The sequence below is a fragment of the Pteropus medius genome, unplaced genomic scaffold (genome assembly GCF_902729225.1).
Source record: "Pteropus medius unplaced genomic scaffold, Ma_sr-lr_union100, whole genome shotgun sequence".
Taxonomy (NCBI): Eukaryota; Metazoa; Chordata; class Mammalia; order Chiroptera; family Pteropodidae; genus Pteropus; species Pteropus medius.
Genome location: NW_024349801.1, coordinates 3,502,169 through 3,525,260, shown reverse-complemented (window position 1 = coordinate 3,525,260; position 23,092 = coordinate 3,502,169).

The window sequence follows — 23,092 nt, the reverse complement described above, 5'->3', positions numbered from 1 at the left end:
TACTGTCTGTTTTCCACGCAATAGTTAGAGATCCTTTGAATGAGGAAATTAAAGCTTGCTCACATGCAAAAGCATGAAGTTAGACCCCTACTTCACATCATACACAAAAATTAACTCAAAATAGATCAATCAGCTAAAGATAAGAGCTAAAACTTTAAAGACTTAAAAGAAAACATAGAGGTAAAACTTCATGATATTGGAATTTCCAATGAATTCTTAGATATGACGCCAACAAGCACAAACAACAACAACAACAACCCAGATAAGTTGGACTCGATCAAAATGTAAAAGTTTCAAAGACACTATCAAAAAGTGAACAGAAGATCCCATACCTAGGGGAGAAATAGGAAGGAGCCCTCTTCTAGATCACAGCCTCATTGAGTATGGAGCTGTTCCATGTGGGACCTCTCCACAAGCTTCTGTGACCCTCTGTGCCTTCCACCTGATGGCTGCACCAAATGCTGCTTCCTGTACATTTCTGATGCTTTTGCTGTCCCAGCTTTTTCCCTTTAATCATGTAAACAGTGCCTCTCAAATTGCAATGTGCATACAAATTACCTGGGCTCTATTAATTTGCAGACTCTGATACAATGGGTCTGGGGTGAAGCCACGTTTCTCTGTTTCTAAGAAGTACACAGAAATATCGCTGCTATGGTCCAGGGACCACACTTTGAATCATGAGGCAACAGAAGACCTACTTACTATATCTAGTAATGGGGTAAGAAATTCTCCTTTCCTCAGCCATTCCCTTCCCCATGCTGCCCAGGGCATTGGGAGATCCTGCCTCCCTCTGAAGCAATGCCAGGTGGATGGGATTTGTCCCCTCGATGTGAATTAGACTTTCAGAATTTGGAGAAGAGGAAACAGAAGGAAGAGGGGAAGGGGGAGGAGAGGGAAGGAGGACAATAATGATGACAATAATGAGGAGTTTAAAAAAATACTTGAGACAATATAATCTAACAGACATGTAATTGAAATCCCAGAAGGAAAGAGAAAGAGATAACAATGTAGAAGATATATTTGAAGAGATGATGGCTGAGAATTTTACAAAATCAATGTAAGTTATCAAGTCACAAATTGAAAAAGATCGGAGAACTCCACGCAGGATTATCTTTTTTTTTCTTTTTAAGAAAAAAAAAAGATTATATTCAACATACTGAAAGACAAAGAGAAAGAGAAAATCTTAAAGGCAGCCAAAGAAATTAAAGAACAAATATAAGAATGACAGCTGACTGCTCATCAGAAACTATATAATGCAGAGGACAGTAACGTGTCTTTTTAAAGTGCTGAGAGGAAAAAATAATAGTCAACAGAGAATTCCATCCCCAGGAAAAAAAATACCTTTCATAAATGAAAGTAATTTTTTTAATTTTCAGAAAAACAAAATCTAAGATAATGACTTACCTGTGCTACAAAATAGGTAGAAGGGATATGAACCAAGACAGAAACTTAGATCTACACAAGGAAATAAAGAGCTCTGGAAATTGTTTAAATGAAGGTAAGTACAAAGAACTTGTTTAATCACTCTAAAATATTTATTGTTTAAAGCAAAAATGGAAGTAAAAGACTGTGGATTTCCAGCCTACGTAAAAGTAATGCGTGACAACACGAACACAAAAGATTACAGAAATTGGGAGCAGATTACAAAGTCTTTACACCACACATGAAGGTCTATTATTTGAAAGTAGACTGAAAATTTAAAGATGCATATTCTAAACCTTAGGATAGCCAATCAAATATCATTAACTGTTTAATAAAAATGGAATGATGTATTGTGGAGTTCATAACATACGTAGAAGTAAAATGTATGAAAAAAGTAGCACGGAAGTAGGGGCTGGAGGACATTTTTACTCCATCTTTTTGACCAGAGTAACCACATTTGTCAAATGAAGAGACTGCCTACCTCACAGGATGATGAACAACACTAAATGAGATCACATATGTGTAGTATCGAGCCCAGACCTGACATGTAGTAAGTGCTTGGGATATAATTGAATGAATGAATGAATGAATGAATGAATGAGTGAGTGTTCAGTAGCATACATCCTATTTACAACATGACAGAGTTAAGATTTCTTCCAAAGCAGAGAACCCCCAAAAGCTGAATGTAGATTTTCTATACGGGGTTCACAAGGAAGCAGGTTAAGTGCCAACTAGCTTTTGGTCTGTAATATAATCAGTTCCACCTCCAGAAACTCAGTCCCCCTCCCAAGAGCCTGTAAGTGAGGCAGACAGAGTTTGGTTAGTAATGGCAGTCAGGAAAAATAAACTTACCTAGAGAAAGAGACAAAGAGAACCACAAACAGCTTATGTTGAAAAAAAAAAAAAAGGAATGTTTTAATCCCCCAACATCTGTAATGCACATTTATCTTGTGATGAGCATGTGCACTTCTGTGTCTGACCTTGGTTAGACCCTAGGAAGTCTGACTGGTTTGAGATGAATGCATAAACCACACACAAACTCTAGCAGACCAGCCAGCAAATATTCTCCAACCTGCCAGCGACAGGTAAAGATTACTGTGAATCTAATAAATCTGATATTGGATAATATTGCTATGAATCAAATAAAACCTGAAGGAAGAACAATTTCCATTAGGCTTTGTGCCCAAATCCTAGGCTAAGAGCAGCAAATAAAGCCCATGGAAAGGTCTTTAAATAGGATAATGGTCAAAGGTATCGCCCATTTTCTATTTTGCCTGGGAGAAACGACCCGACTTAGAAAGAGGGAAGGAGGCAGTGGGAAAGCCCGGGGCATGTCTGGGGAAGAGCTGGTGAATCTTTGAGGAAGGCCCGTTGGACATTTCATTTCCCCATACACTTATCCCGTCAGCTCGCCACTGTGCTCCAGCCATTTCTGCAGCAACCAGCTGTGCACAGATGCAGGCCAACAGCACCTTGCCTCATGGCACTGCGCGTGTCTTGCTTTCTGCCCAGCTTCTCTGCCACTGCCGTCTGGGAAGCCTCCAGAAGTCTATTCCATCATAAAAGAACCAAAGACATATCACCCCGTGGGACTTCCCTTCACCAGCAGGAGATCAGAAATGATGGATAAACACACCCCTTCTGTCTCTAGTGGACAATTTCTAGGTTTATGCTACACACTTTCTCAGAAAGTCCCCGACAGGATCGAGTCCCAGCCGCCCACTGCATGGGCTTAGCATCAGGAGTGACTGGGGACAATTGGCCTTATGCTACTTCTCCCAAAGTATCAGTTTGCGCGATGACCAACTAACTTGCAGAATTTACTAAATTTAATAGTTTACCAAAACTTGTTTATCTCTTTATAACATTTATAGCAATTGATACTGGATGGGATAGTTTTAATACATATGAAGATTTCTGCAAAGCTTTAGGTAACTGACTTTTATTTTGTCTTCATAATAGCATTTTAAGGAGTATGCTGGCTCTGTGAGGCCACAACTCCCCAGCAAAGGGGGAAAAGGTATATTGGAAATCAGCACACGGCAGCCTGGGCACCTGATCCTGGATGGGCAGTAGGAAGACTAAGTGAGTTGTAATAGGCAGGAGGTTGCCCCAAAGCCTGCAATCCTGGCCCCACCACCTTTTTGCCTTAATGATCCTTTCAGGTTTGGAGCCTGCACTCTGGGCACTGCCAAGTTTAAGTATCAGCAACAACTCCTGATGGCTTTGGGACCCTATTCCTCAGTTTTCATAGCCTCCTCTCTAAAAATGGGATAAACCATCTTCCCCAGAGGATTACAGTGAGAGTCAAATAAGATGGTATATGTTTATCACTCAGTGCAGCAAGTGTGTGTACATGTGAGATGCTTTTATCATTGCTCTGGCCACAGATGTGGCCACAGAATTGCTCCTGCAATTCTGAAGAAGTAGCTGGAAGATGTAAGATTCCTCTCAACTAGAGATCTGCTCATTTTTCAAGAGACACTGATTCACATACGAATCTTCCTACACTACCTCTATTCCAGGCTCTGGGCTAAGCGCTGAGAACATAGACACACTGCCACCTTCCAGAGGTGTCCAGGATGGAGGCAGGGGGAAGACATGTACAGGGAAGGATGAGACAGGGCCAAAGGAGCAGCATTCACAAGAAAAGGGACTCTGAGAAGGAGAAATAGAGGTAGGGAGGGCTCTCCTGGAAGAGAGTGAGCAGAGCAAAGGAAAGGAAGCTGGAAATAAACATTGGTGGACCAGTCTGGCTGGGGCATGGGCACAGGAAGGGACTGGGGAAACAGGGTTTCACACGTCAGGAGGGCTCAGATTCTGAGAACTTTACCTACTAAAAGAAAAAAAAAATCTATTCTTACAATTGGTGAAGTTGTTTCTTTACGAGTGGTGGCAATTTTTCCTTAGAAGTCAAATTATAATTTGCATCACTGGTACAGATAAACATTATCCATTTAAAGAAAGACTTTCTGAACTAAATCTGGCAGAAATTCTCTCAGGCACGCAGATGCTTTACCCTCTGCGAAGTTGCACTCAATCGTGCTCTTGCCCCAAACCCCTGTGAATAAATCCCATGGAATACTGTGGTTGACAGAGCCCAACACAGATTACACATTAGGCAATGACTAACTTATTAGGAGGAGGAGAGTGTGACGTGTGGCATGAGGCAGAGAGCCCCTAAGCGGCCAGGGCTTGGCAAAGCCTGACTTGCCTGAAGAACGATGGCTGCTCTGCAAGGAAACTTACCAGCTGTGAGAACTAGAAAAAGTCCCTTAACTTACCTGTGTTAACTTCGTCATCTGTAAAATGGGAATGGCAATCGTGCCCTACCTCACACGGCTGTTACAAGAAATAAGTACCATACTCATGTGGCACAGTTAATATAGTGCCTGGGAAATATGAAGCATTCAATAAGTGGTTCCTAGTTATTTTTATACTATCGTCATCACTATCACCTTATGGCTAAGTGTGGCTATGATGGTGGAAATACCCCATTTCACATCCAACATTCGAATATAGGTTCCCTGCCTGGACATGGGGACAGAATGCTCAAATATGAAACATTTTGGTGCCAGAAGACAAATACTCAACACACACCACCCTTCTCTACTTCCACTTCTAGGATAGACATTGCTAGTTGATCACAGAGCTCAGATGTGATCGCATCCTTATTCTTGACACAGACCTGTCCATTGATCAGAGTTGGCCCAGAAGATGAGACCGTCCTACCACTGGAGGAAATGGGCTTCAACTGCAGGAAGTAATTGGCCTGTCAAAGGATGTGCTAAATGGATTCCTGACTATCTGGCAAAACTTTAGCTCTAGAGGATAAGGTTTTAAGATCAAATTCTGGTTCACTCAAAAAAAGTGTGAGACATGCACTGTGGTGTCCTGAATCAAATCCATAACAGAAAAAAAGAACATTAGTGGAAAAACTGGTGAAATCCAAATACTGTCTAGAGTTTAATTAATAGCAATGAATTGGTTTCTTAGTTTTGGCAAATGCCATGATTATATAAGATTCATTAGGGGAAACTTGGGTGACACAGGAACAGCCAGGAGTTGAAATCCAGCTTACTACATTACCTGGAGGAAGGAGTGACCAAAGCTTTGATTCCCAGAGCTCACCTGAAATATGTAACCATGACAACCATATGTACCCAATTTCCGATATTCAGATATGATATTGACTAACATCGGTAGGTATAAATCTTTCTGCATAATTTTTGGTTACCCTTCATGGAATTCTCTTCTTTCCAAAGCAGGCAATTTATTAAACTCAAGATTAAATATGTTTCCATTTGAAAGTCTTAAGATATTTTCTTATAAGTTCACACTGGGGAAAAAATTATTTTACTGGTCTGTATGTCTCAATTTTACGTTTTTGAAGAACTTGATCACAGTCTATAGAACCTCAGTGTCTCTTCCAGGTTTATTCCATTCACTATTCACCCCTTTGCAAGTAAACATTCCTGGACTGAGCCCATGCTTACTTGCTATATAGCTGTGTGACCTTGGACTAGTCACTGCACCTCCCCAAGCTGTAGTCCCTCACCTATTGATGAATTAAGGATGAATTAAGATCATGCATGTAAAAAGTCTGTGGAGCAGACGGCAGGTATGAAATAGTGAATAATAACTATCATTATTGTTGGCACTGAGAAAATACCAGTCCGCTTTAAGTCTCCTTTTCCTTTTCATAGAAAAGCAAAACATTCTGATATAGTCATTAATAACTGTAGCAAAGAAGACGCTCTAGTTCATTTCTTGTAAGCATCTTCTTATATTCCTGAGCACGTAAGTGATCATTTTCCTATCACTGGATGGGCAGTAAGTCAAGACAGTATCCAAGATACTTTCCTGCAGGAAAAATCAACCAACTTGAGAGGCAGGGTTGCAGTCATCTGAAAGCTCTACTGGGACCAAAGGATCTGCTTCCAGGTTCACTCACGTGGCTGTTGAGGTTACATTTCCTTAACATGTGACCTTTCCACAGGGCTGCTCATGACATGGAAGGTGTCTCCCAAAGCAAAGATCCAAAAGAAAGGCAAAAAAAAAAAAACAGAGAAGCAAACAGAGGGAGACAGAGACAGGCAGAGAGGGAGACACCAACATGGAAGCTACGTTATCGTTTACGACCTAATCTTGGAAGCAACATAGATAGCATCACCTCTGCAGATTTTATTGGTCACACAGACCAACCCTGGTGCAATGATGGGAACTACGCAAAGGTGTGAATTCCAACAGGTGGGACCATTGGGCATCATGGAGGCTGGCAGTCACGATGTGTGTAAGGTCCGTTCCCAAGGACACCATCTGGGAGCACAGATGGGGGCGCCTACGTCTTCCTTTGGCACATTATCAAGTTGCTGCCATAACTTAGGACTGATGGCAGGGCTGGCAACTCTCCTGAAACGGATGGAAAGGCTGCAACTTGATAGCGAATGAATGGAGAGGTTGACACTATGTTTCTCACTAGCTGCAAGACAACTGGCGGGCCAACCCCTAAGGCATTAACACCTCCCTCTCGCCAAGGGTAATTATTTCAGCGCATTAGCAGGCTCGGGCCCCATATATGCCTTTCAGAAACTCAACCAAGAATCAAAGCCAGAGGTCAGTCGTGCAGGTCGTTGCAGATGGTCTTAAATTTTATTTAAGAAGGAAGAATTTGGAACTGCACAAACAGGGGCCATCTGTGCCAGACCAGGTCGTAATCAGCTTCTCTCTCACCTGGGAGGACAGAAATGAGAGAGAAGCCTAGAAACCCCAAGCAAACTTTGTTCAAAATGGTTCAAGGGGAGTGGAAGCAAAGTAGCTATTTATAGGAAATAAATGATGAAATGAAAATCTTTTTGTTTTTAATCTTTTCACTATTTCCAGAGGTAGAAAATCGTAGCCTCTGGCTTCCTCCCAAGCAAGCCCTTGGAACCTGGGCCCTGAGGGACTCTCAAAGATCTAGAAAATATCACAGTGAGTCAGGTAGCAAAGGGCAGTTTTAGGGGCCTGACCAGGCCAGCCTCCTGTGCATTTCACATCTGTGTTCTGAGAGGCAACAGAGCTGGAGTACGCTACCTCTGTTTCCTCTTCTGTAAAATGAGGGGACACCAGTACCTATTTCCGAGTAATTATTATTCCTGATGATGGCTGTAGCTACATGTATTGAACGCTCTAAGCCAGACATTGGGCTTAGTGTGTCACCGACATGGTCTCATTTAGCAGGTGAAGAAATGCAAGCTCAGAAAGGTGAAGTCACTGGCCATGCCCAGCTGGCTGGACACACACATTAACCCCAGGGCTGGCAGAATAGAGTGGGCCTCAGCCTGTGATGGGTGGGTGGGTAGATGGGTGGATGGATGGGTGGGTGGGTGGATGGATGGGTGGATGAATATATGGATGGGCAAGTAGATAGATGAATGAAAGGGTAAGTGGATGGGTGGTTGGATGGGTGGGTGAATGGATGGAATAAAGGATGGATAAATGGGTGGGTGGATGAATGGAGGGATAGAGAGATGAATGGGTAAATGAGTAGATGGAAGAATGAATGGATGGGTTGGTGGATGGGTGAGTAGGCTGATGGGTGGATTGATGAACAGATTAGTGAATGGAGGACCAGGGTCATTGTTCTGATCTTGACAAGTCTGACTCCTTCCTTTAGGAGAAGTATTAGAAATGCCCACGTGTTTGCTTTCCACAGTCCTTGACAAATATTCCACAGTAGAACAAGGTTTGGCTGTGAAATACCTCTTCTTTTCCTGAGGAAAAACAGCACCTCTTTTTTCTTTCCTGCAAGTGAGGCAAAACATTTCACATGGCCCCAAACAGATCTAGCACCTAAGGGTCAGGAGCTGGGGACTTCACCAAACACATACATCATTAAAGCTCCCCTGTTTTGTGCCCATGAATAAAACATTAAACAAATATTGAGAGTGAGACAGCTCGTTACCCAGGGTCATTAAGTGGCTCAGGAAGACCGCGGCTACGTTTGAAGCCAATTAAGAGGTTTCACACCGGGTGTCAGTAACACACGAGGGGCTGATATGTCCCCTAGCACATAGTAGGCACCTCGTAAAACATGTAGAACAAGTCAACAGAATCCCGCTGTCCTAAAGATTAGCCGACTCTACCAACGTGCTCTGCCTCGGACACCACTCCTCAGGTCCCCTAGGCCTCATGAGACACAAAACAACACTCCGAGCCGAGGACAACCGTGAGCACACAGCATGCGTGATCTACACCAATGATAGCTACCAATGATTCAGTTACTTGTTTACATTTGTGTGTGTGTGGTAAAATACACAAACATAAAATCTACCATTTTAACCATTTTAAGTGTACAGTTCAGTGGTATTAAATGCATGCATGATGTGCAACTATCACCCCCGTCCACCCTCAGAACTTTCTCATCTTCCCCATCTGCAGCTCTGTCCTCATTAAACGCTGACTCCCCTTTCCTCGCCCTCCCCCAGCCCCTGGTGACCACCATTCTTCTGTCTCTATAGATCTAACTAGTCTAGAAACTTCATATAAGTGAAATCATACAGTATTTTTCTTTTTAGTGTCTGGCTTATTTCACTTAGCAGAATGTCCTCAAGTTTCATTCATGTTGTAGCAGAATTTCCTTCCTTTTTAAGGCTGAATAACATTCCATTGTATTCTACACCATGTTTTGTCTATCCATTCATCTGTCAATGGACACTTGGGTTTCATCCATATTTTAGCTAGTGCGAATAATGCTATGAACATGGCTATCCTTTCAATTCTTTTGGTCATATACCCAAAAGTGGAATTACCAATATGGTCATTCTATTCTTAATTTTCTGAAGAACTGCAGGCTGTTTTTCACAGCAGCTGCACCATTTTACATTCCCACCAACGGTGCACATGAGTTCCATTTTGTCCACATCTTTGCCAACACCTGTTATTTTGGGAGTTTTTTTGGGAGGGTTTTTTGGTGGGTTTTTGTTCTTTTTGATAATAGCCATCCTAATGGGTGTGAGGTGGTATCTCATTGTGGCTTTGATTTGCATTTCCCTAAACCTTAGTGATGCTGAGCATCTTTTCATGTGCTTATTGTATATCTTCTTCGGAGAAATGTATATTCAAGTCCTTTGCTCATGTTTGAATCAGTTGTTCATTTTTTTGTCGTTGAGTTTTAGTTCTCTGTATATCCTAGATGTTAATCTCTTATCAGATACATAATTTGCAAATATTTTCTCCCATTCTGCAGGTTGCCTTTTTACTCTGTTGATTGTATCTTCTGATCAACAATTTTTTTTTAATTTTCATGAAGTCCAATTTATCTATTTTTTTCTTTCATTGCCTGTCTTTAGTGTCACAACCAAGAAATTGTTGCCAAATCCAATGTCATGAAGTTTTCTCCCTGATGTTTTCTCATAAGAGTTTCATAGTTTGAGCTCTAACGTTTAGATCTTTGGTTTATTTGAGTTAATTCTTGTTTATTGTGTTAGGTAAAGGTCCAACTCCCTTGCTCCTCATGTGAATGTCCAGTTTTCCCGGCAACATTTGTTCAAAAGACTGTCTCTTTCCCACTGGATGATCTCGACACCTTTGTCAAAAATTATTTAACCATATAAATCAAGGAGTTATTTCTGAGCTCTCTAGTCTATTTCATTGGTCTTTATGTCTCTCTTTAGGCCAGTACCACACTTTTGATTACTGTAGCTTTATAGTAAGTTTTGAAATCAGGAAGTATGACACCTTCAGCTTTATTCTTTTTCAAGATTCTTTGAGCTATTTGGTATCTCTTGAGATTCCATATGAATTTTAAGATGGGTTTTTCTATTTCTGCAAAAGACATCATTGGGAGTTTGATAGGGATTATGTTGAATCTGTACATCACTTTGGGTAGTAAGGTTGATAAAATCTTAACAATATTAAGTCTTCCAATCCATGAACGTGGAATGTCTTTCCATTTACCTGTGTCTACTTTCTTTCAGCAGTGATTTGTAATTTTCAGCATACATGCTTTCCACCTCCTTGGTCAGGTTTATCCATAAGCATTTTATTTTTTGATGCTATTGTAAATGAAATTATTTTCTTAATGTTCTTTTTTGATTGTTCACTGTTAGTGGACAGAAATGCAACTGATTTTTCTTTATTGACTTTTCATCCAGCTACTTTGCTGAATTCATCATTAGTTCTAACATATTTTTGTGAAATTTGTATGACTTTCTACATATAAGATTATATCATCTGGGAAGACAGATAATTTTACTTCTTTCTTTCCAATTTGGATGCCTCTTATTTCTTTTTCTTGCTTAATTGCTCTGGCCAGGAATTCCAGTACTCCGTTAAACAGAAGGGGTGAGAGCACCTTTGTCGTGTTCTAATCTTTGAGGAAAAGGTTTCAGTCTTTCACCATCGAGTATGTTTGCTGTGGGTTTTTCATGTAAGGCTTTTATTAGGCTGAGACAGTTCTCTTGTATCCCTAGTTTATTGAGTGTTTTTATCATGACAGTTATTTGTTTTTCCTTAACAAACATTTCCTTAGCACTTGCCTGTAGGCACTGTTAAAACTGCTTTATAATTATTAACTTATTTAATCACCACAGCAATCTTATGAGGCAGGAACTATTATTATCTATATTTTACAGGTGAGGAAACTAAGGCACAGGTTGAACATGCTGTAAGCTGTGAACGGAAGTTCAAACTAGAACATCCTGCTCAGAGTCCACATTTGAAATGATGAAGAAGCATAGGAGGAGCCAACAAGTTGAATATCTCTTACACTAGAGACACTTTATACACATCACATCATCTAGTCCTTCCCCAAACTATATGACATAACTATTTGTAGGCCCATCTTACTGTTGGAGAAACTGATGTGAAGACTCTTAGGAAACTTGCCCAGGGCTACACTATTAGTGAGAGATAAAGCCTGGGCTTGAATTTAGGATGTTCAGACTGTCCAGCCTGTGGGCAACCCCAACCCACCCATAAAGGGCAGAGTGTAGAGCTGCACTGTCCAATAGGGCAGCCATTGTGGCCACTGAGCCCTCAAAACATAACCAGTGCCACATGTTGAAATATTTTACACAAATTGAGTTAAGTGCAATGCACTATTGCAATTAATTTCCCTTGTTCTTTTTCCTTTTTTTAATGTGACTCTAGAAAACTTTAAGTTACATACATGGCTCACATTCCATTTTTATTAGACATCCAAGGATGAAGACGGATATGCAAGAGCCAAGGACAGACCCAAAGGAAGATCTGCTCAGACACGAAGGTGTCTCCCGTGTCTCCCCAGCATTCTAACTTCGATTATTGTTCCTGAACCTAGGTGTTTTGGCAGAAGGTTGACAGCTGGTATCTACCTCCTTTGCACTCCAGATGGGCCACACCAAGATCTGCTGGCTCCCTCCAATGGAGGAGGCGCCCTAGGAAGGTGACTCGGGACTAAGGGAGGCTGACTGCAGATCGTTCCCTCTGCTTACACTTGGTGCTCCCAAACCCTGATAAAATATCACCCCTTCTCAGATACCAACAAGAAGTGCAGAGTAAACTGGAAATGTAAGGCCTATGCCCTGAGCCCCAGGGGCAAGCAGCCGGGCAGCTCCCATTGTCAGGAATGCAAGCACACCAGCAATTCAGCTCAGGGAGTGTCCTCCGTGTCTGCACCAGAGCACCCAGACTGCAGGGTCCCAAAGCTGGGCTTCCTGGGCTGCAGAGAACACCTCTAGTACATGGTCACTGATGACAGAAGGATGACCAGGAGACGAGACAGGGGAGAAGCGGGGAAGGGAATGAAGGGGAAGAAAGGGGCGAGAGGGGAGCAGGAGGAGGAGAGGGAGGAGTTGAGAGCAGGAGGGGAAGGAAGTAGGGGAGAGTGGATGGGACCCCACTATTATTGGCACTTTCCATCTCCCAGGACCTTGTAAAGGGCTTGATTCACATTATCTCATTGAATCCTCACCAAAACCCAGTGCAGGTGGTAATATTATCAGCCCTATTTCTCAGATGTGGAGAGAAGCTCATGGAGGTGACATAACCAACCCAAGGACATGCCGCTAGGGGATCCTGGAGCTAAGAGTCACCAGGCCTGTGTGACACCGGAATCTGTTTTCATTCATTTGTGCAGGAACACAAAGTCTTATTTAGTAACCAGGTCATGGCCTTTCAGTTCTAACAAAAGGCATGTGTCCTCTCTCTGTCACCCAGAATATCCCATTTGCTGGTGTCCTAGATGACCTGGAGCATGCGAACAGCCAGACCCTCAGCAGCCCCCTACCCATCAGTCTCTGTTTCTTTCCCCATAACGACTCCTCGAGTGATCGCATCCAGCCCCTGGGCTCTAAAACAAGCCGGCTGGTGACCCAGACTGACACCTCCAGCACCAACCTCTCCCACTCAGACACAAAGTTCTAACAGCCACACAGACATGGCCATGTGGCTCCTCAGCACAGCCCACCATGGAATCTTCCCCCTCCCCACCTTCCCCAGCTCAATAAATGGAACTTCATGTTCCCAGGTGTCTCCTATCCTGCCCCCACCCCAGCCAATCCATCAGAAAATCCTGTCATCTCCATACACAAAATACACCAGGATCACAGGCTCATTCCCACCCACCCGAGGTCTACCATGGCCGATTCTCAGCACAGCCACCAGAGGGCGATGTCAGAATCCAAGCCTGTGGGCCACTCAGTCCTGGTGTCCCCAGGGGCTTCCCCAAGTCAGAATAGACCCCAACTCCTTCCCATGACATCTAGGCTTCGTGACCTGGCCTAAGATGACCCCTCCAGGCCTCCATCCCTGAGCACAATCCACTTGTCTCTCCACCCTAGCCACAACAAGTTCCTGCCATTTCTCACACAGCATGTCTGCTCTTGGAGCCGATCCACCTGCCACCCCGTGCCTGGTACTCTCTCCCATATTCCCGCCCCCTTTCAATCTTCTACCCAAGGTACCCCTGCACAGAGGCTCCCCAATCCCATCGTCACTCACCCCTTTACTCTGATTCCTTCATCTTTATTCCTAGCGCTGTCACCACAAGATAGATTATTTGCTTATATATTTGTATTGTCTTCCAATGTTCTGTAGAGTCAGACCTGCAGGAGAAGAAACCAATGTCTATGAAACAACACATTTCAGTCCTCAATTTTGTCAACTGATGAAAATCGGAGGTACATGAGAGTTTGGTCCTCACTTTCTCAGTTTCTAAATATTAATGACTCACAGATCACAGGGTTCAGAGAGTGATGTGTTTTATGCCTTATTGACTTGCCATCCTTCACACGTGCCCATGTCTATGACCTCAGCACCCATCATATCACATCCCAAAATAGAAACACCCTCTTATAGCACACTGGAGTCCAAGGAAATTCCAGTTAAATGTCTATTACTCTTTCGTTTTGCTTTTTAATATGTTGACTGGATTTGTCATCTGTCCTCAGCTGGAACCACGTGAGACAGGGGAAGGGATGGACAAAGGCAGTGCAAATGCCAGCAGATGTGTGAAAAGCTGCTTACATCTTCATTAAGTAATGTTAATTAAAATGGCACAGCAAACAGCATTTTTTACTTCTCAGGCCGGCAAAGATTCCAAAAGAATAGTGTCCAGTGCAGGCGTGGGGGACGGGTGTGGCTAGTGCATTCACACACACAGTGGCACTCTTAGAAATATCTGTTACACCTGTGTCTGTACAGAGTGAATTACATGTAGCACAGAGTGGAAAATGCATACCTTCACTGAAATAACAGACGTGATTCACAAGCACATCTAGCACTTATGGAAACACCCTATGTCGGGGTGCCTATTCAGACACACGTACACAATGGAACCCTCCAAAATCAGCTCAGGTAATGAATGAGTGTTCCATGGAACCCTAGTAAGAGGAAGCTGAGATATAGGCTGAGAAATGTCAGCATTAAAAAGAAACAATCCTGGGACAGATCCTGGTTCTGCTGGTCCTGTATGGTCCCATGTGGCCTCGCGTGGTCCTGTGTGGCCCTGTGTGGCCCCATGTGGTCTCATGTGGTCCCATGTGGCCCAGTGTGGTCCTCTTTGGTCTTGTGTGGCCCTGTATGGTCCTGTGTGACCCTGTGCAGCCACAACAGACCCTTTCTGGGCATCAGTTTCCTTATCTGCAAAAAATAGGATAACAGTAATCTTAGTTTCCAAGGTTGTTGTAAGAATTAAATGAGGCTCCAGAGATAAAAGCACATAATTTAATATATTATGTGCTTTTCCTGCCATGAAAGAATAGATCTAGTCCCTCATTGTCAAGGGATGCTAAAGCCATTAGGCGAGGCTTCATTGGGTTCAGGCTGACCCCTCTGGACTTACTGTCAGTCACAGCATATGAAGATTGGGACCAGCAGGATGGGGGACCTCCTGCTACGATGCCACAAGGAGCGCACAGCCCTGCTAGGAAGCAGTCTTGCAAAAAGCATTGCCCTCCAATCTGTCAAGCGTCTACATCAACTATGAGTTCCTAGGAAACGTGGAACAAAGATGAGTGATGATGTGCTGGGGTTATATTGTTTTTAATCTTCGCTTTTTAAAACATTTTAGAATCATATACTTATTTTTATATGAAAAATGATTTCTGAAAGGAAGAAAGGAAGGGAGGGAGGGAGAGAGGAAGGAGGGAAGGGAGGGGAAGAGGAGGTGGAAAAGGAGGGAGGGAGGAGAGGGCAGGCACTGCTGAGACAGAGAGGAGGGTCAGACAGTGGGCTCGGGGTAGAGGCTGATGCCGGTGAAGTGCACACAGGTAAGAGAATGGGGTTATCACCACTTTATAGATGACCTGCCCAACCCTGGCAAGGTCCCAGAGCCCCCAAACTCCCACCCATGAGCCCCCACTGCTGTCAATGTGAGGAGCAAACCCAGGCAGCTCAAAGTACGCTGGCCCAGGCCACTCAGTCCCCAGCCCACCCCCACTCCCCACCTGGGACCAGGGAGCTGGGTGTACTGCAGTCTCTGGAATTTCGCCCCCTTCAAACGTGGGATGTCTGGAAAGGATACACTTGCTCGGCTGGTGCTGAGACAACAAAATTCCCCAAACTCTGGAATGCCAGACTTGGCCTCCTCCAGAATGCCACCACCTTCCCCTGCTCATGGATCAACCCTGAGGTTTGTTGTTTTAACATAAAAACAGCGTCCTCGAACAGGGCTGCTCTCTTGGAAATGGCAAAAGTGAAAACAAGAAGTCTTCAATGGCTCTGCTGGGCTCCCAGACCCCCCAATGGGTCGCGCAGCAGAGAAAACAAGGGATGCCTAAAATCAACAAGTGCTTATGAAACACTTGCTGTGTGCCAAGCACAGTGAGAGCTGTTAGGACAGCAATGAAAATGCATGGCACTCACATCCCGAGTCCCAGCCCAGGCCTGTGGCAGACATTATTAATTGACTGCAGAGCTTTCTCCTCCAGGACACGCATGGAGCTCTAGTCTTTGCCACATTGCCCACGCAGTATGTGAAATGCCCATCGGCCATTTCTCTAATGGGGAAGCTAGCAAAGGATCAAGGACACAGTGCTTAGAGTTCGGACTGGAGAGCAGGTACCTGGAGATGGATGGTTATTGAGTGATAGGTGGTCTGGATGAGATGCAGAAGAACTGAGTTTGAGTATTGCATCTGCCACCGGCTTGCTGTGTGGTTTTGGATGTGATATGGCCCTCAGCATCCCAATCTATGAATGAGATGGTTGAACTAGGTGTCCCCAAGTCTTCTTCCAGGTCCCAGTCTCAGCATACAGGTAACCAGAGAGTTGTTTGAAGATAGAGCAGGGCAGGGAGCCCACCAAGGACTGGGGCTACGCTGCTGGTGACTGCACAGTGGTCTGACCAAACCACTGGGGCACAATAATTCCAGGCGAGCCCATAGGTACTAGGAAGCTGAACAGGGCATGAGACCCAACCTAGTCTCAGAAACCCGGATAGGAGGCTGGAGCAGGTGCAGGATAGGATTATGGAGGAAGAAGGGATCACCTGGCCCCCACAAACCCCTCCCTTATCCCTTCAGATAAAAACTGATCTCTCAAGGCCATACAAGTACCCAGCTCCTGGGTACCTGGCCCAGTCAACAAGTCACTTCCACCGACTAAAATGTGACATTTCTTAGCACACAGCTGGAACTCTAGAATTCATTCCTTCATTCACTGATTCATTCATTCAACACAACAGCTATTGAGTACCCACTGTGTAACAAGCCCTGTGTCAAGCATTAGGCATACAAGGTGCAGGCTTAGTGAACTTGTTCTAGTAGGTGGAGCTCAGTGATCCCCAGCAACAGTGAACAGAGATAAATAACTGTGTGGTGTGCCTTAAGCCCAGGATGGAGATGCAAAGAGAACATCAGGCAGGGAAGGGTTACACGAGTGACGATGCCCTTGCAGCTGCCCCAGGCGACATCCCTGGACAGTGCTATTAGATGCTCATTATCTGTGACCTGGGGTTATTATGGGCGGTAAAGCTCACGATCCAGGAACTTGCTGGAATTGGGATCCACGTAGTCATGCTAGGGAACTGGAGTCAGAACACACGGTTCTGAATGCCAGCTCTGCCGCTTACAGCTGTGCGACCAAAAACAAGCTATGCAACCTCTCTGAGCTTAAGGCTTCTCATCTGAAATGGATCTAACGTCAATAGCTTCCTCCCACGGTTGAAACCAATGAGAGGTGATGTGGCTATTACTGAACCCCGATTCTGCTTCTGCACTCCGATTCTGCTGTGTGATAATAAACAAGTTACTTAACTTGAGGCTCAGTTTCCCCATCTCTGAAATAGCATAATGAAATGGCTGCCTCGTTGGGCTGTTGTCAAGATTAAACTTGGCAGAGACGGCCAATCCCCTTCCCAGCGTTCACTCCCCCATTCTCCTTAGTAATGGAGCCCAGCAGAAAGCAGAGTCACCACTGCCCGATGTAACACCTGCACTCCCAGCCCCCCTCACGGAGAGGCAGCCACAGATGAGGCTCTGGCTTAGAGCATAAGAAGCTTCCAGAAGATCTGTGTAAGTGAATGCACTGTTCCAGGCTTGGAAAGGGGCTACTTCATGGGAGTTGTGGTCAGTAGAATGATGGCCCCCAAAGATAGCCACATCCTCATCTCTGACACCTGAGGGAGGGAGTGGGCTATTGAACAAGTAATAAATAACAAAGTAGATAAATCGTGGAGTTCTGTCGGGGGCGGGGGGAACCTCTCAAGCAGAAACACCTGTTACTTAAAGGCACCTGATGGTCATAGCTTTTCATAATTTGGACGCTAGTTCTCCAATCTGTGTGTTTCTGAAGTCTGGATACTGTCTACTTCCTCTGCCAAATGTCGAGCAGAAGCACTTGGAGCTCGTTTTAGCCTGAAATCACTGCAGATTCAGTGGCTATTGAGAGATCTGAGACTGTTTTCCTTTCAGATTTTTGCATTTCTTGGCTAGGGAGCCCTTGGTTGCTGTCAAGTATGAAAGCACCATTAACCTCTGTGATCTCCGGGCTAACCGCACGGGCAGAGAGCTCGCAGCTGCTCCGTGCACCAGTTATCTCGGGCCAAGCTGACAGTTGTGGCCGGGCTCTCGTGACGGATGACGAGCCAAGTACTCGCTAAACCGGAAAGCCAGTCACCCCACACCTGAAACACACAGTGGGGTCTGCTTCGTCCGGAGAAACTCATCAAATATGGGAATCTCTTCTGGCAGGAAGAGGCTGGCTGTTGTCCGAGAAGCCCGGGGAAATGGGTTTCCAGTGAAAGGACCCGCTCTCGATAGGCTGGAAAGGACTTTTTCTGGAAGGGGAATTTAGGGAGTTTCCCTGGCAAGAAGTTGAAAGAGACATTCTGACCTTCAGCAGAACGCTTTCCAGCCTCAGGAATCCAGTTCTGATCCGTAGTTTGGGGCCATTGTTTGCACTCTATAAAGCTAGACATTTTAAAACACCGTTGACACCAAAAGATCCTGTATTCCATCCTCATCCCCAAAGAATTGTTCTTCCTCTGCTCAGAACATTCTTCCTGCCCGCTGCATACTCTCATTCTCTGTTTCGGGTCCCATCTCCCAGGAAGCCTCCCAAGACTCCACGCCTAAGACGTGTCCCCTCCTTGTCCCCCATGCTCCCCTTGCTCCCTGCGCTTCCCCACAGTACTGGAAAGCCTGTTGTCCTGTCCCTCGTCACTCACTGGGACAGGGTCTGGGACAGGGAGGAGACAGCCAGAGTCTTGGCGGAGGTGGAGAGGTGTCCCCGTCCATGAATGTTGAGGTGTTTCTCGCTGCGCTTGCTTTCGCCCATGGCGGCAGCTTGGCCACATTCTCCAGAATAATTTTTGCTAAGGATGTTTTTCTCCATCGCTGTGCTGACCTTGGTCCCTGGGCAGGCTGCAGACAGACTTGTTCTCAGACAACCAGAGACGCTGCTTCTCCGAGGTGAGGTGAGGCCCAGATGAAGCGGCCCCTGGGACAGAGGGCGCTGGGGCTGCCCTGGCTCTCACGGCATGGGAAGGGCAGCCGGTTGCCTCCCTCTCGAGACCTGGGTCCCCACACTGTAGAGGGGTGAGGGATCGCCCCACCCAGCAGGCCACTGTAAACATCAGTGTGCCCGGGACCTGCTGAGCACTCAAAGTGAAGACGGACCAACCGGGGAGGCTGCCGCCCTCACTCTCACAGCAGAAGGCAAGAAGCTGATCAGCATTTCTAAAGCAAACTCTGTAACCAGGGAACATTCTAGAAGGCCATGAAACCTTGGTTGGGCCCCATGGTGCTGTCAGCCAGTGGGAAGGACAGAGCAAGGGCAGCAGCCACAGAGCTACATCTGCGCTGCCCAATGTGCCAGCTATTTAAAGTAGCTATTTAAAGTTAAATTGAAGGGAATAAATGTTAAAATTCAGGTCCTTAGTGGCCACGTTTCAAGTGCTCAATAGTCGCATGTGGCTTGTGGTTCCTATACTGAATGGTGAAGATCTAGAACATTCCATCAGAAAAAGTTCTATTGGGTGAGCTGTACTACATGGTCATTGCTCAGTAGATGGTGTGGGAGAGAAGGGCGGAAAGGGGAGAAAAGAGCAGGGAGTGGGGGGCTGTTTCTTTGTGCCTCCTGACCCGAGTCTGAGGTGTCCCCAAACCCCTGAAACTGCTGGAACACATTCTGCCTGGAAGATCGCAGACTTTGAGGCCTCACCTGGGGAAAGCAATCGGCAGCAGCAGGAGGAAGTGGGCAAAACCAGGGACAAGATGGGCGACCGAGAGGCCTGCAGATCTGACCTTCTCTGGCTCCTATGAGGGGCCCAGACCAGAGACTTTCAGACAGTGCCCTCTCGTGGCTCTTCATGGCAGCTTCAAGAAAGCTCAGGTCTGGTACCACAGCGTGTCCCGCTTGGGCCCCAGCAGCAAAGCCGTCACTGCACTAATAACAGTGGCTGTGCCACACCCTTGGAGCGTGTCTGGGCAGATATTTGAATGATAGAGCCAAATACTGTTCCATACCTGGAAGAAAGCCACGGCTGCTGCCACCCCGGTCCAGGCACCATCATCCCACACATCGCTGTCCCCTGCCAAGTTTTCCACTGCAGCCTCCAAGTGGGTCTCCAGTATTCATTCTCGCCAATTCCATTCAACTTGCTTCAGCCATAGTGGCTGGATTTTCCCAAATGCAAGTCTGAAGCACTCATGATCTTTTAAAAACCTCCCCAGGCCTCCCAACCATCTGGTCCCTGCTCTATCTTCTATCCCTGTCCCCTCCCAAGCATGAGCTTTCTCTGTAAGTTGCATACACCAAACTGCCACCTGCTCTGCCAAGACACTGACCTCACCCTTTAAGGCCAAGATAATCAGAGTTATTAAGTTTCAGCTCAGGTAGTCCTGCTCCCAGGAACCTTCCCTGACCCTCGAGACATAGGCAGCATGCCTTGTCTTATCTTAGGTACCTCTGAAACAGAGCCTAGAGCAAAGATTGAGTGAAAGTGTTTTATTGGGAGGTAATTCAGGGAGCCCCATGAGGAAGTGGGAAAGCCGCATGGGGAAGGTGAAGAGCCAGGACAAAGAATATTACCAAGAAGGTACCCACTGTGGGTAACTGGGACTCAGTCCTGCTGGGACGTCCAGGAGACAGAAGAGAACACAGCTTAGTGGGGTAAGAGGATGGGTGTTTATCCGCGCCTCCCACCAATCATTGACTGAGAGCTGCTCTCAAGGATGTCACTGCTCCACATGCCCAGCCTGTCCCTGCACAGGCTCCCGCAGCCAGAGATCACCCCAGTCAGGGATTGCTGGTCCTTGGAGCAACGTGGAAATGTAAGCAGGATGTGATGTGTACAGTGTCCCCTGCACCCCCACCCCCAAGCTCACGTATACCTCACTCATAATGCCAACTGTCCCCCTGTGTTACAATAATCTATCAGCCTGAGGACAACTTGGGGGTTAGGCCCAACTTCTTACATTCTCTCCCCAATGCCTGGCACGTAGTAGGCACCATTATTTCCTGATTGAATGAATTATGCTTAATGTACCCCTTGGGCCACTGAAGATGTACCCCAGGAGAACACAGCTATGCCTCCCCAAGGGAAACCTGGAGGCCCTCCACGACAGTCAGCTCAAAAGGAAGGGTGTGCCCGAAACGCTCTGTAAGGCCAGCCACTGACCCAGTGACCACAGCCCTCTTCACCCTGCATGTCTGAGGCACCCAGCCCTCTTCAGACTAGATTCCCACCTCTTTCTTCTTCTCGTCTCTGAGGTGGACACCCCCAGTTCACACCTTCTAGAGTCTAGTTCCTGTGGGAATCTGTCTATTCCTTCCTGCCAGGGCGGTGACACAGGTTAGATAAGGATGGAGTATTTGAGTGGTTTCTATTTTCTTCTTTGTACTTGTCTCTATTCTCAAAACATCCCAAAATAAATTTACTGCTTTTCTAATTAATTTTAAGATCATTGCACTTATAACAAACAATAGAAATCCCATGTTGATCTTCATCCAGTTGCCCCAATTGGCAATAGCATGCAAAACCATGTGTGATATCACAACCAGAACCCTGATAAATTCAAGACACAGAATATTTCCATCACAAGGAAATGTCGCACCCACTGCCCTCCCACCTCACGCCCTCCTGAACCCCTGGCAACCATGGATGGTCTTCATTTCTATAATTTTATCATTTGAAGAATGTTATGTGGGACAACTAGATAGCCACACGCAAAAGAATAAACCTGGACTCCTACCTCACACCATATACGAACATTACAAAATTAACTCAAAATAGATCAAAGTTAACAGAAAATTAACTCAAGTAGATCAAAACCCTAAATGCAAGAGTTAAACTATAAATCTCTTAAGAGAAAACATAGGTAAATCTTTGTAAATTTGGATTAGGCAATGGTTTCTTAGAAATGCCCATATGACCTAAAGCACAAGCAACCTGAGAAAAAATAGAAAATTAGACTTCATCGAAATTAAAAATTTTTGTACTTCAAAGGACATCAAGAAAATAAAAAGGTTGGGATGTAAAGTACAGCTTAGGGAATATAGTCAATAATATTGTAATAACTATGTATGGTGCCAGGTGGGTACTAGATTTATTGGGGAGATCACTTCATAAGTTATATAAATGTCTAACCACTATGCTGTATACCTGAAACTAATATAATATTGAATGTCAACTATAATTGAAAAAAAAATTAAAAAATATATTTAAAAGAATAAAGTGAAAAGGCAACTCACAGAATAAGAGAAAATATTTTTAAATGAAACTTCTGATAAAAATCTAGTATCCAGAATATATATAAAACACAAACTCAACAATAATAAAAAAATAGATAATACAATTAAAATATATACAATGAGTTTGAATAGACATTTCTCCAAAGAAGATATATAAATAGCCAAGAAGCACATGAAAAGATGTTCAACATCATTAGTCATTAGGGAAATGCAAATCGAAACCACCATGAGATGCCACTTCACACTCACGAGGATGGCTAGAATCAAAACAACGAATAATAACAAGTGTTGATGAAGATGCGCCAACATCCAAACCCTCATGCCTTGACAGGAACATAAAATATAAAATGGTACATTTTTTCACTGTGGAAAACTGAGACAGCTCTTCAAAACATTAAAACAGTTACCGCATGACCCAGCATCCATAGATCCATACCCGAGAGAAATGAAAACACGTTCACATAAAAACTGGTACACAAATGTTCATAGAAGCACTAGCCACAATAGCCAAAAAAATGCAGCAACCCAAAGGTCCTCCAGTTGATGAATGGGTAACCAAGATGTCTGTTCATATAATGGAATATTATCCAGCCATAAAAAATGAAGCACTGATACCTGCTACGATGTAGGTGAACCTTGTAAACATTAAGCTAAGTAAAAGGAGCCAGACATAAAAGACCCACATATTATACGGTTACATTTACATGAAGTATCTAGAATAGGAAAAGTTAAAAAATAGGTTAGTGGTTTCCAGCGCCTGATGGAGGTGGGAAGGAGCTGTGAGTGCCTAGTAGGTACAGGTTTCTTTAGGGGATGATTTAAAAAAAAAAAAAAAAAAAAGGTCTAGAATTATATTGTGGTGATGACTGCACAACCTTGTAAATATATTAAAAACCACTGAATCGTGTACTTTAAAAAGGTGAATTTTATGGCATGTGAATGGTATCTCGATCTAAATGCTATTTAAAATGATTCCCACATGAAACGTGCTAAAACCATTTCAGGACCCTTGT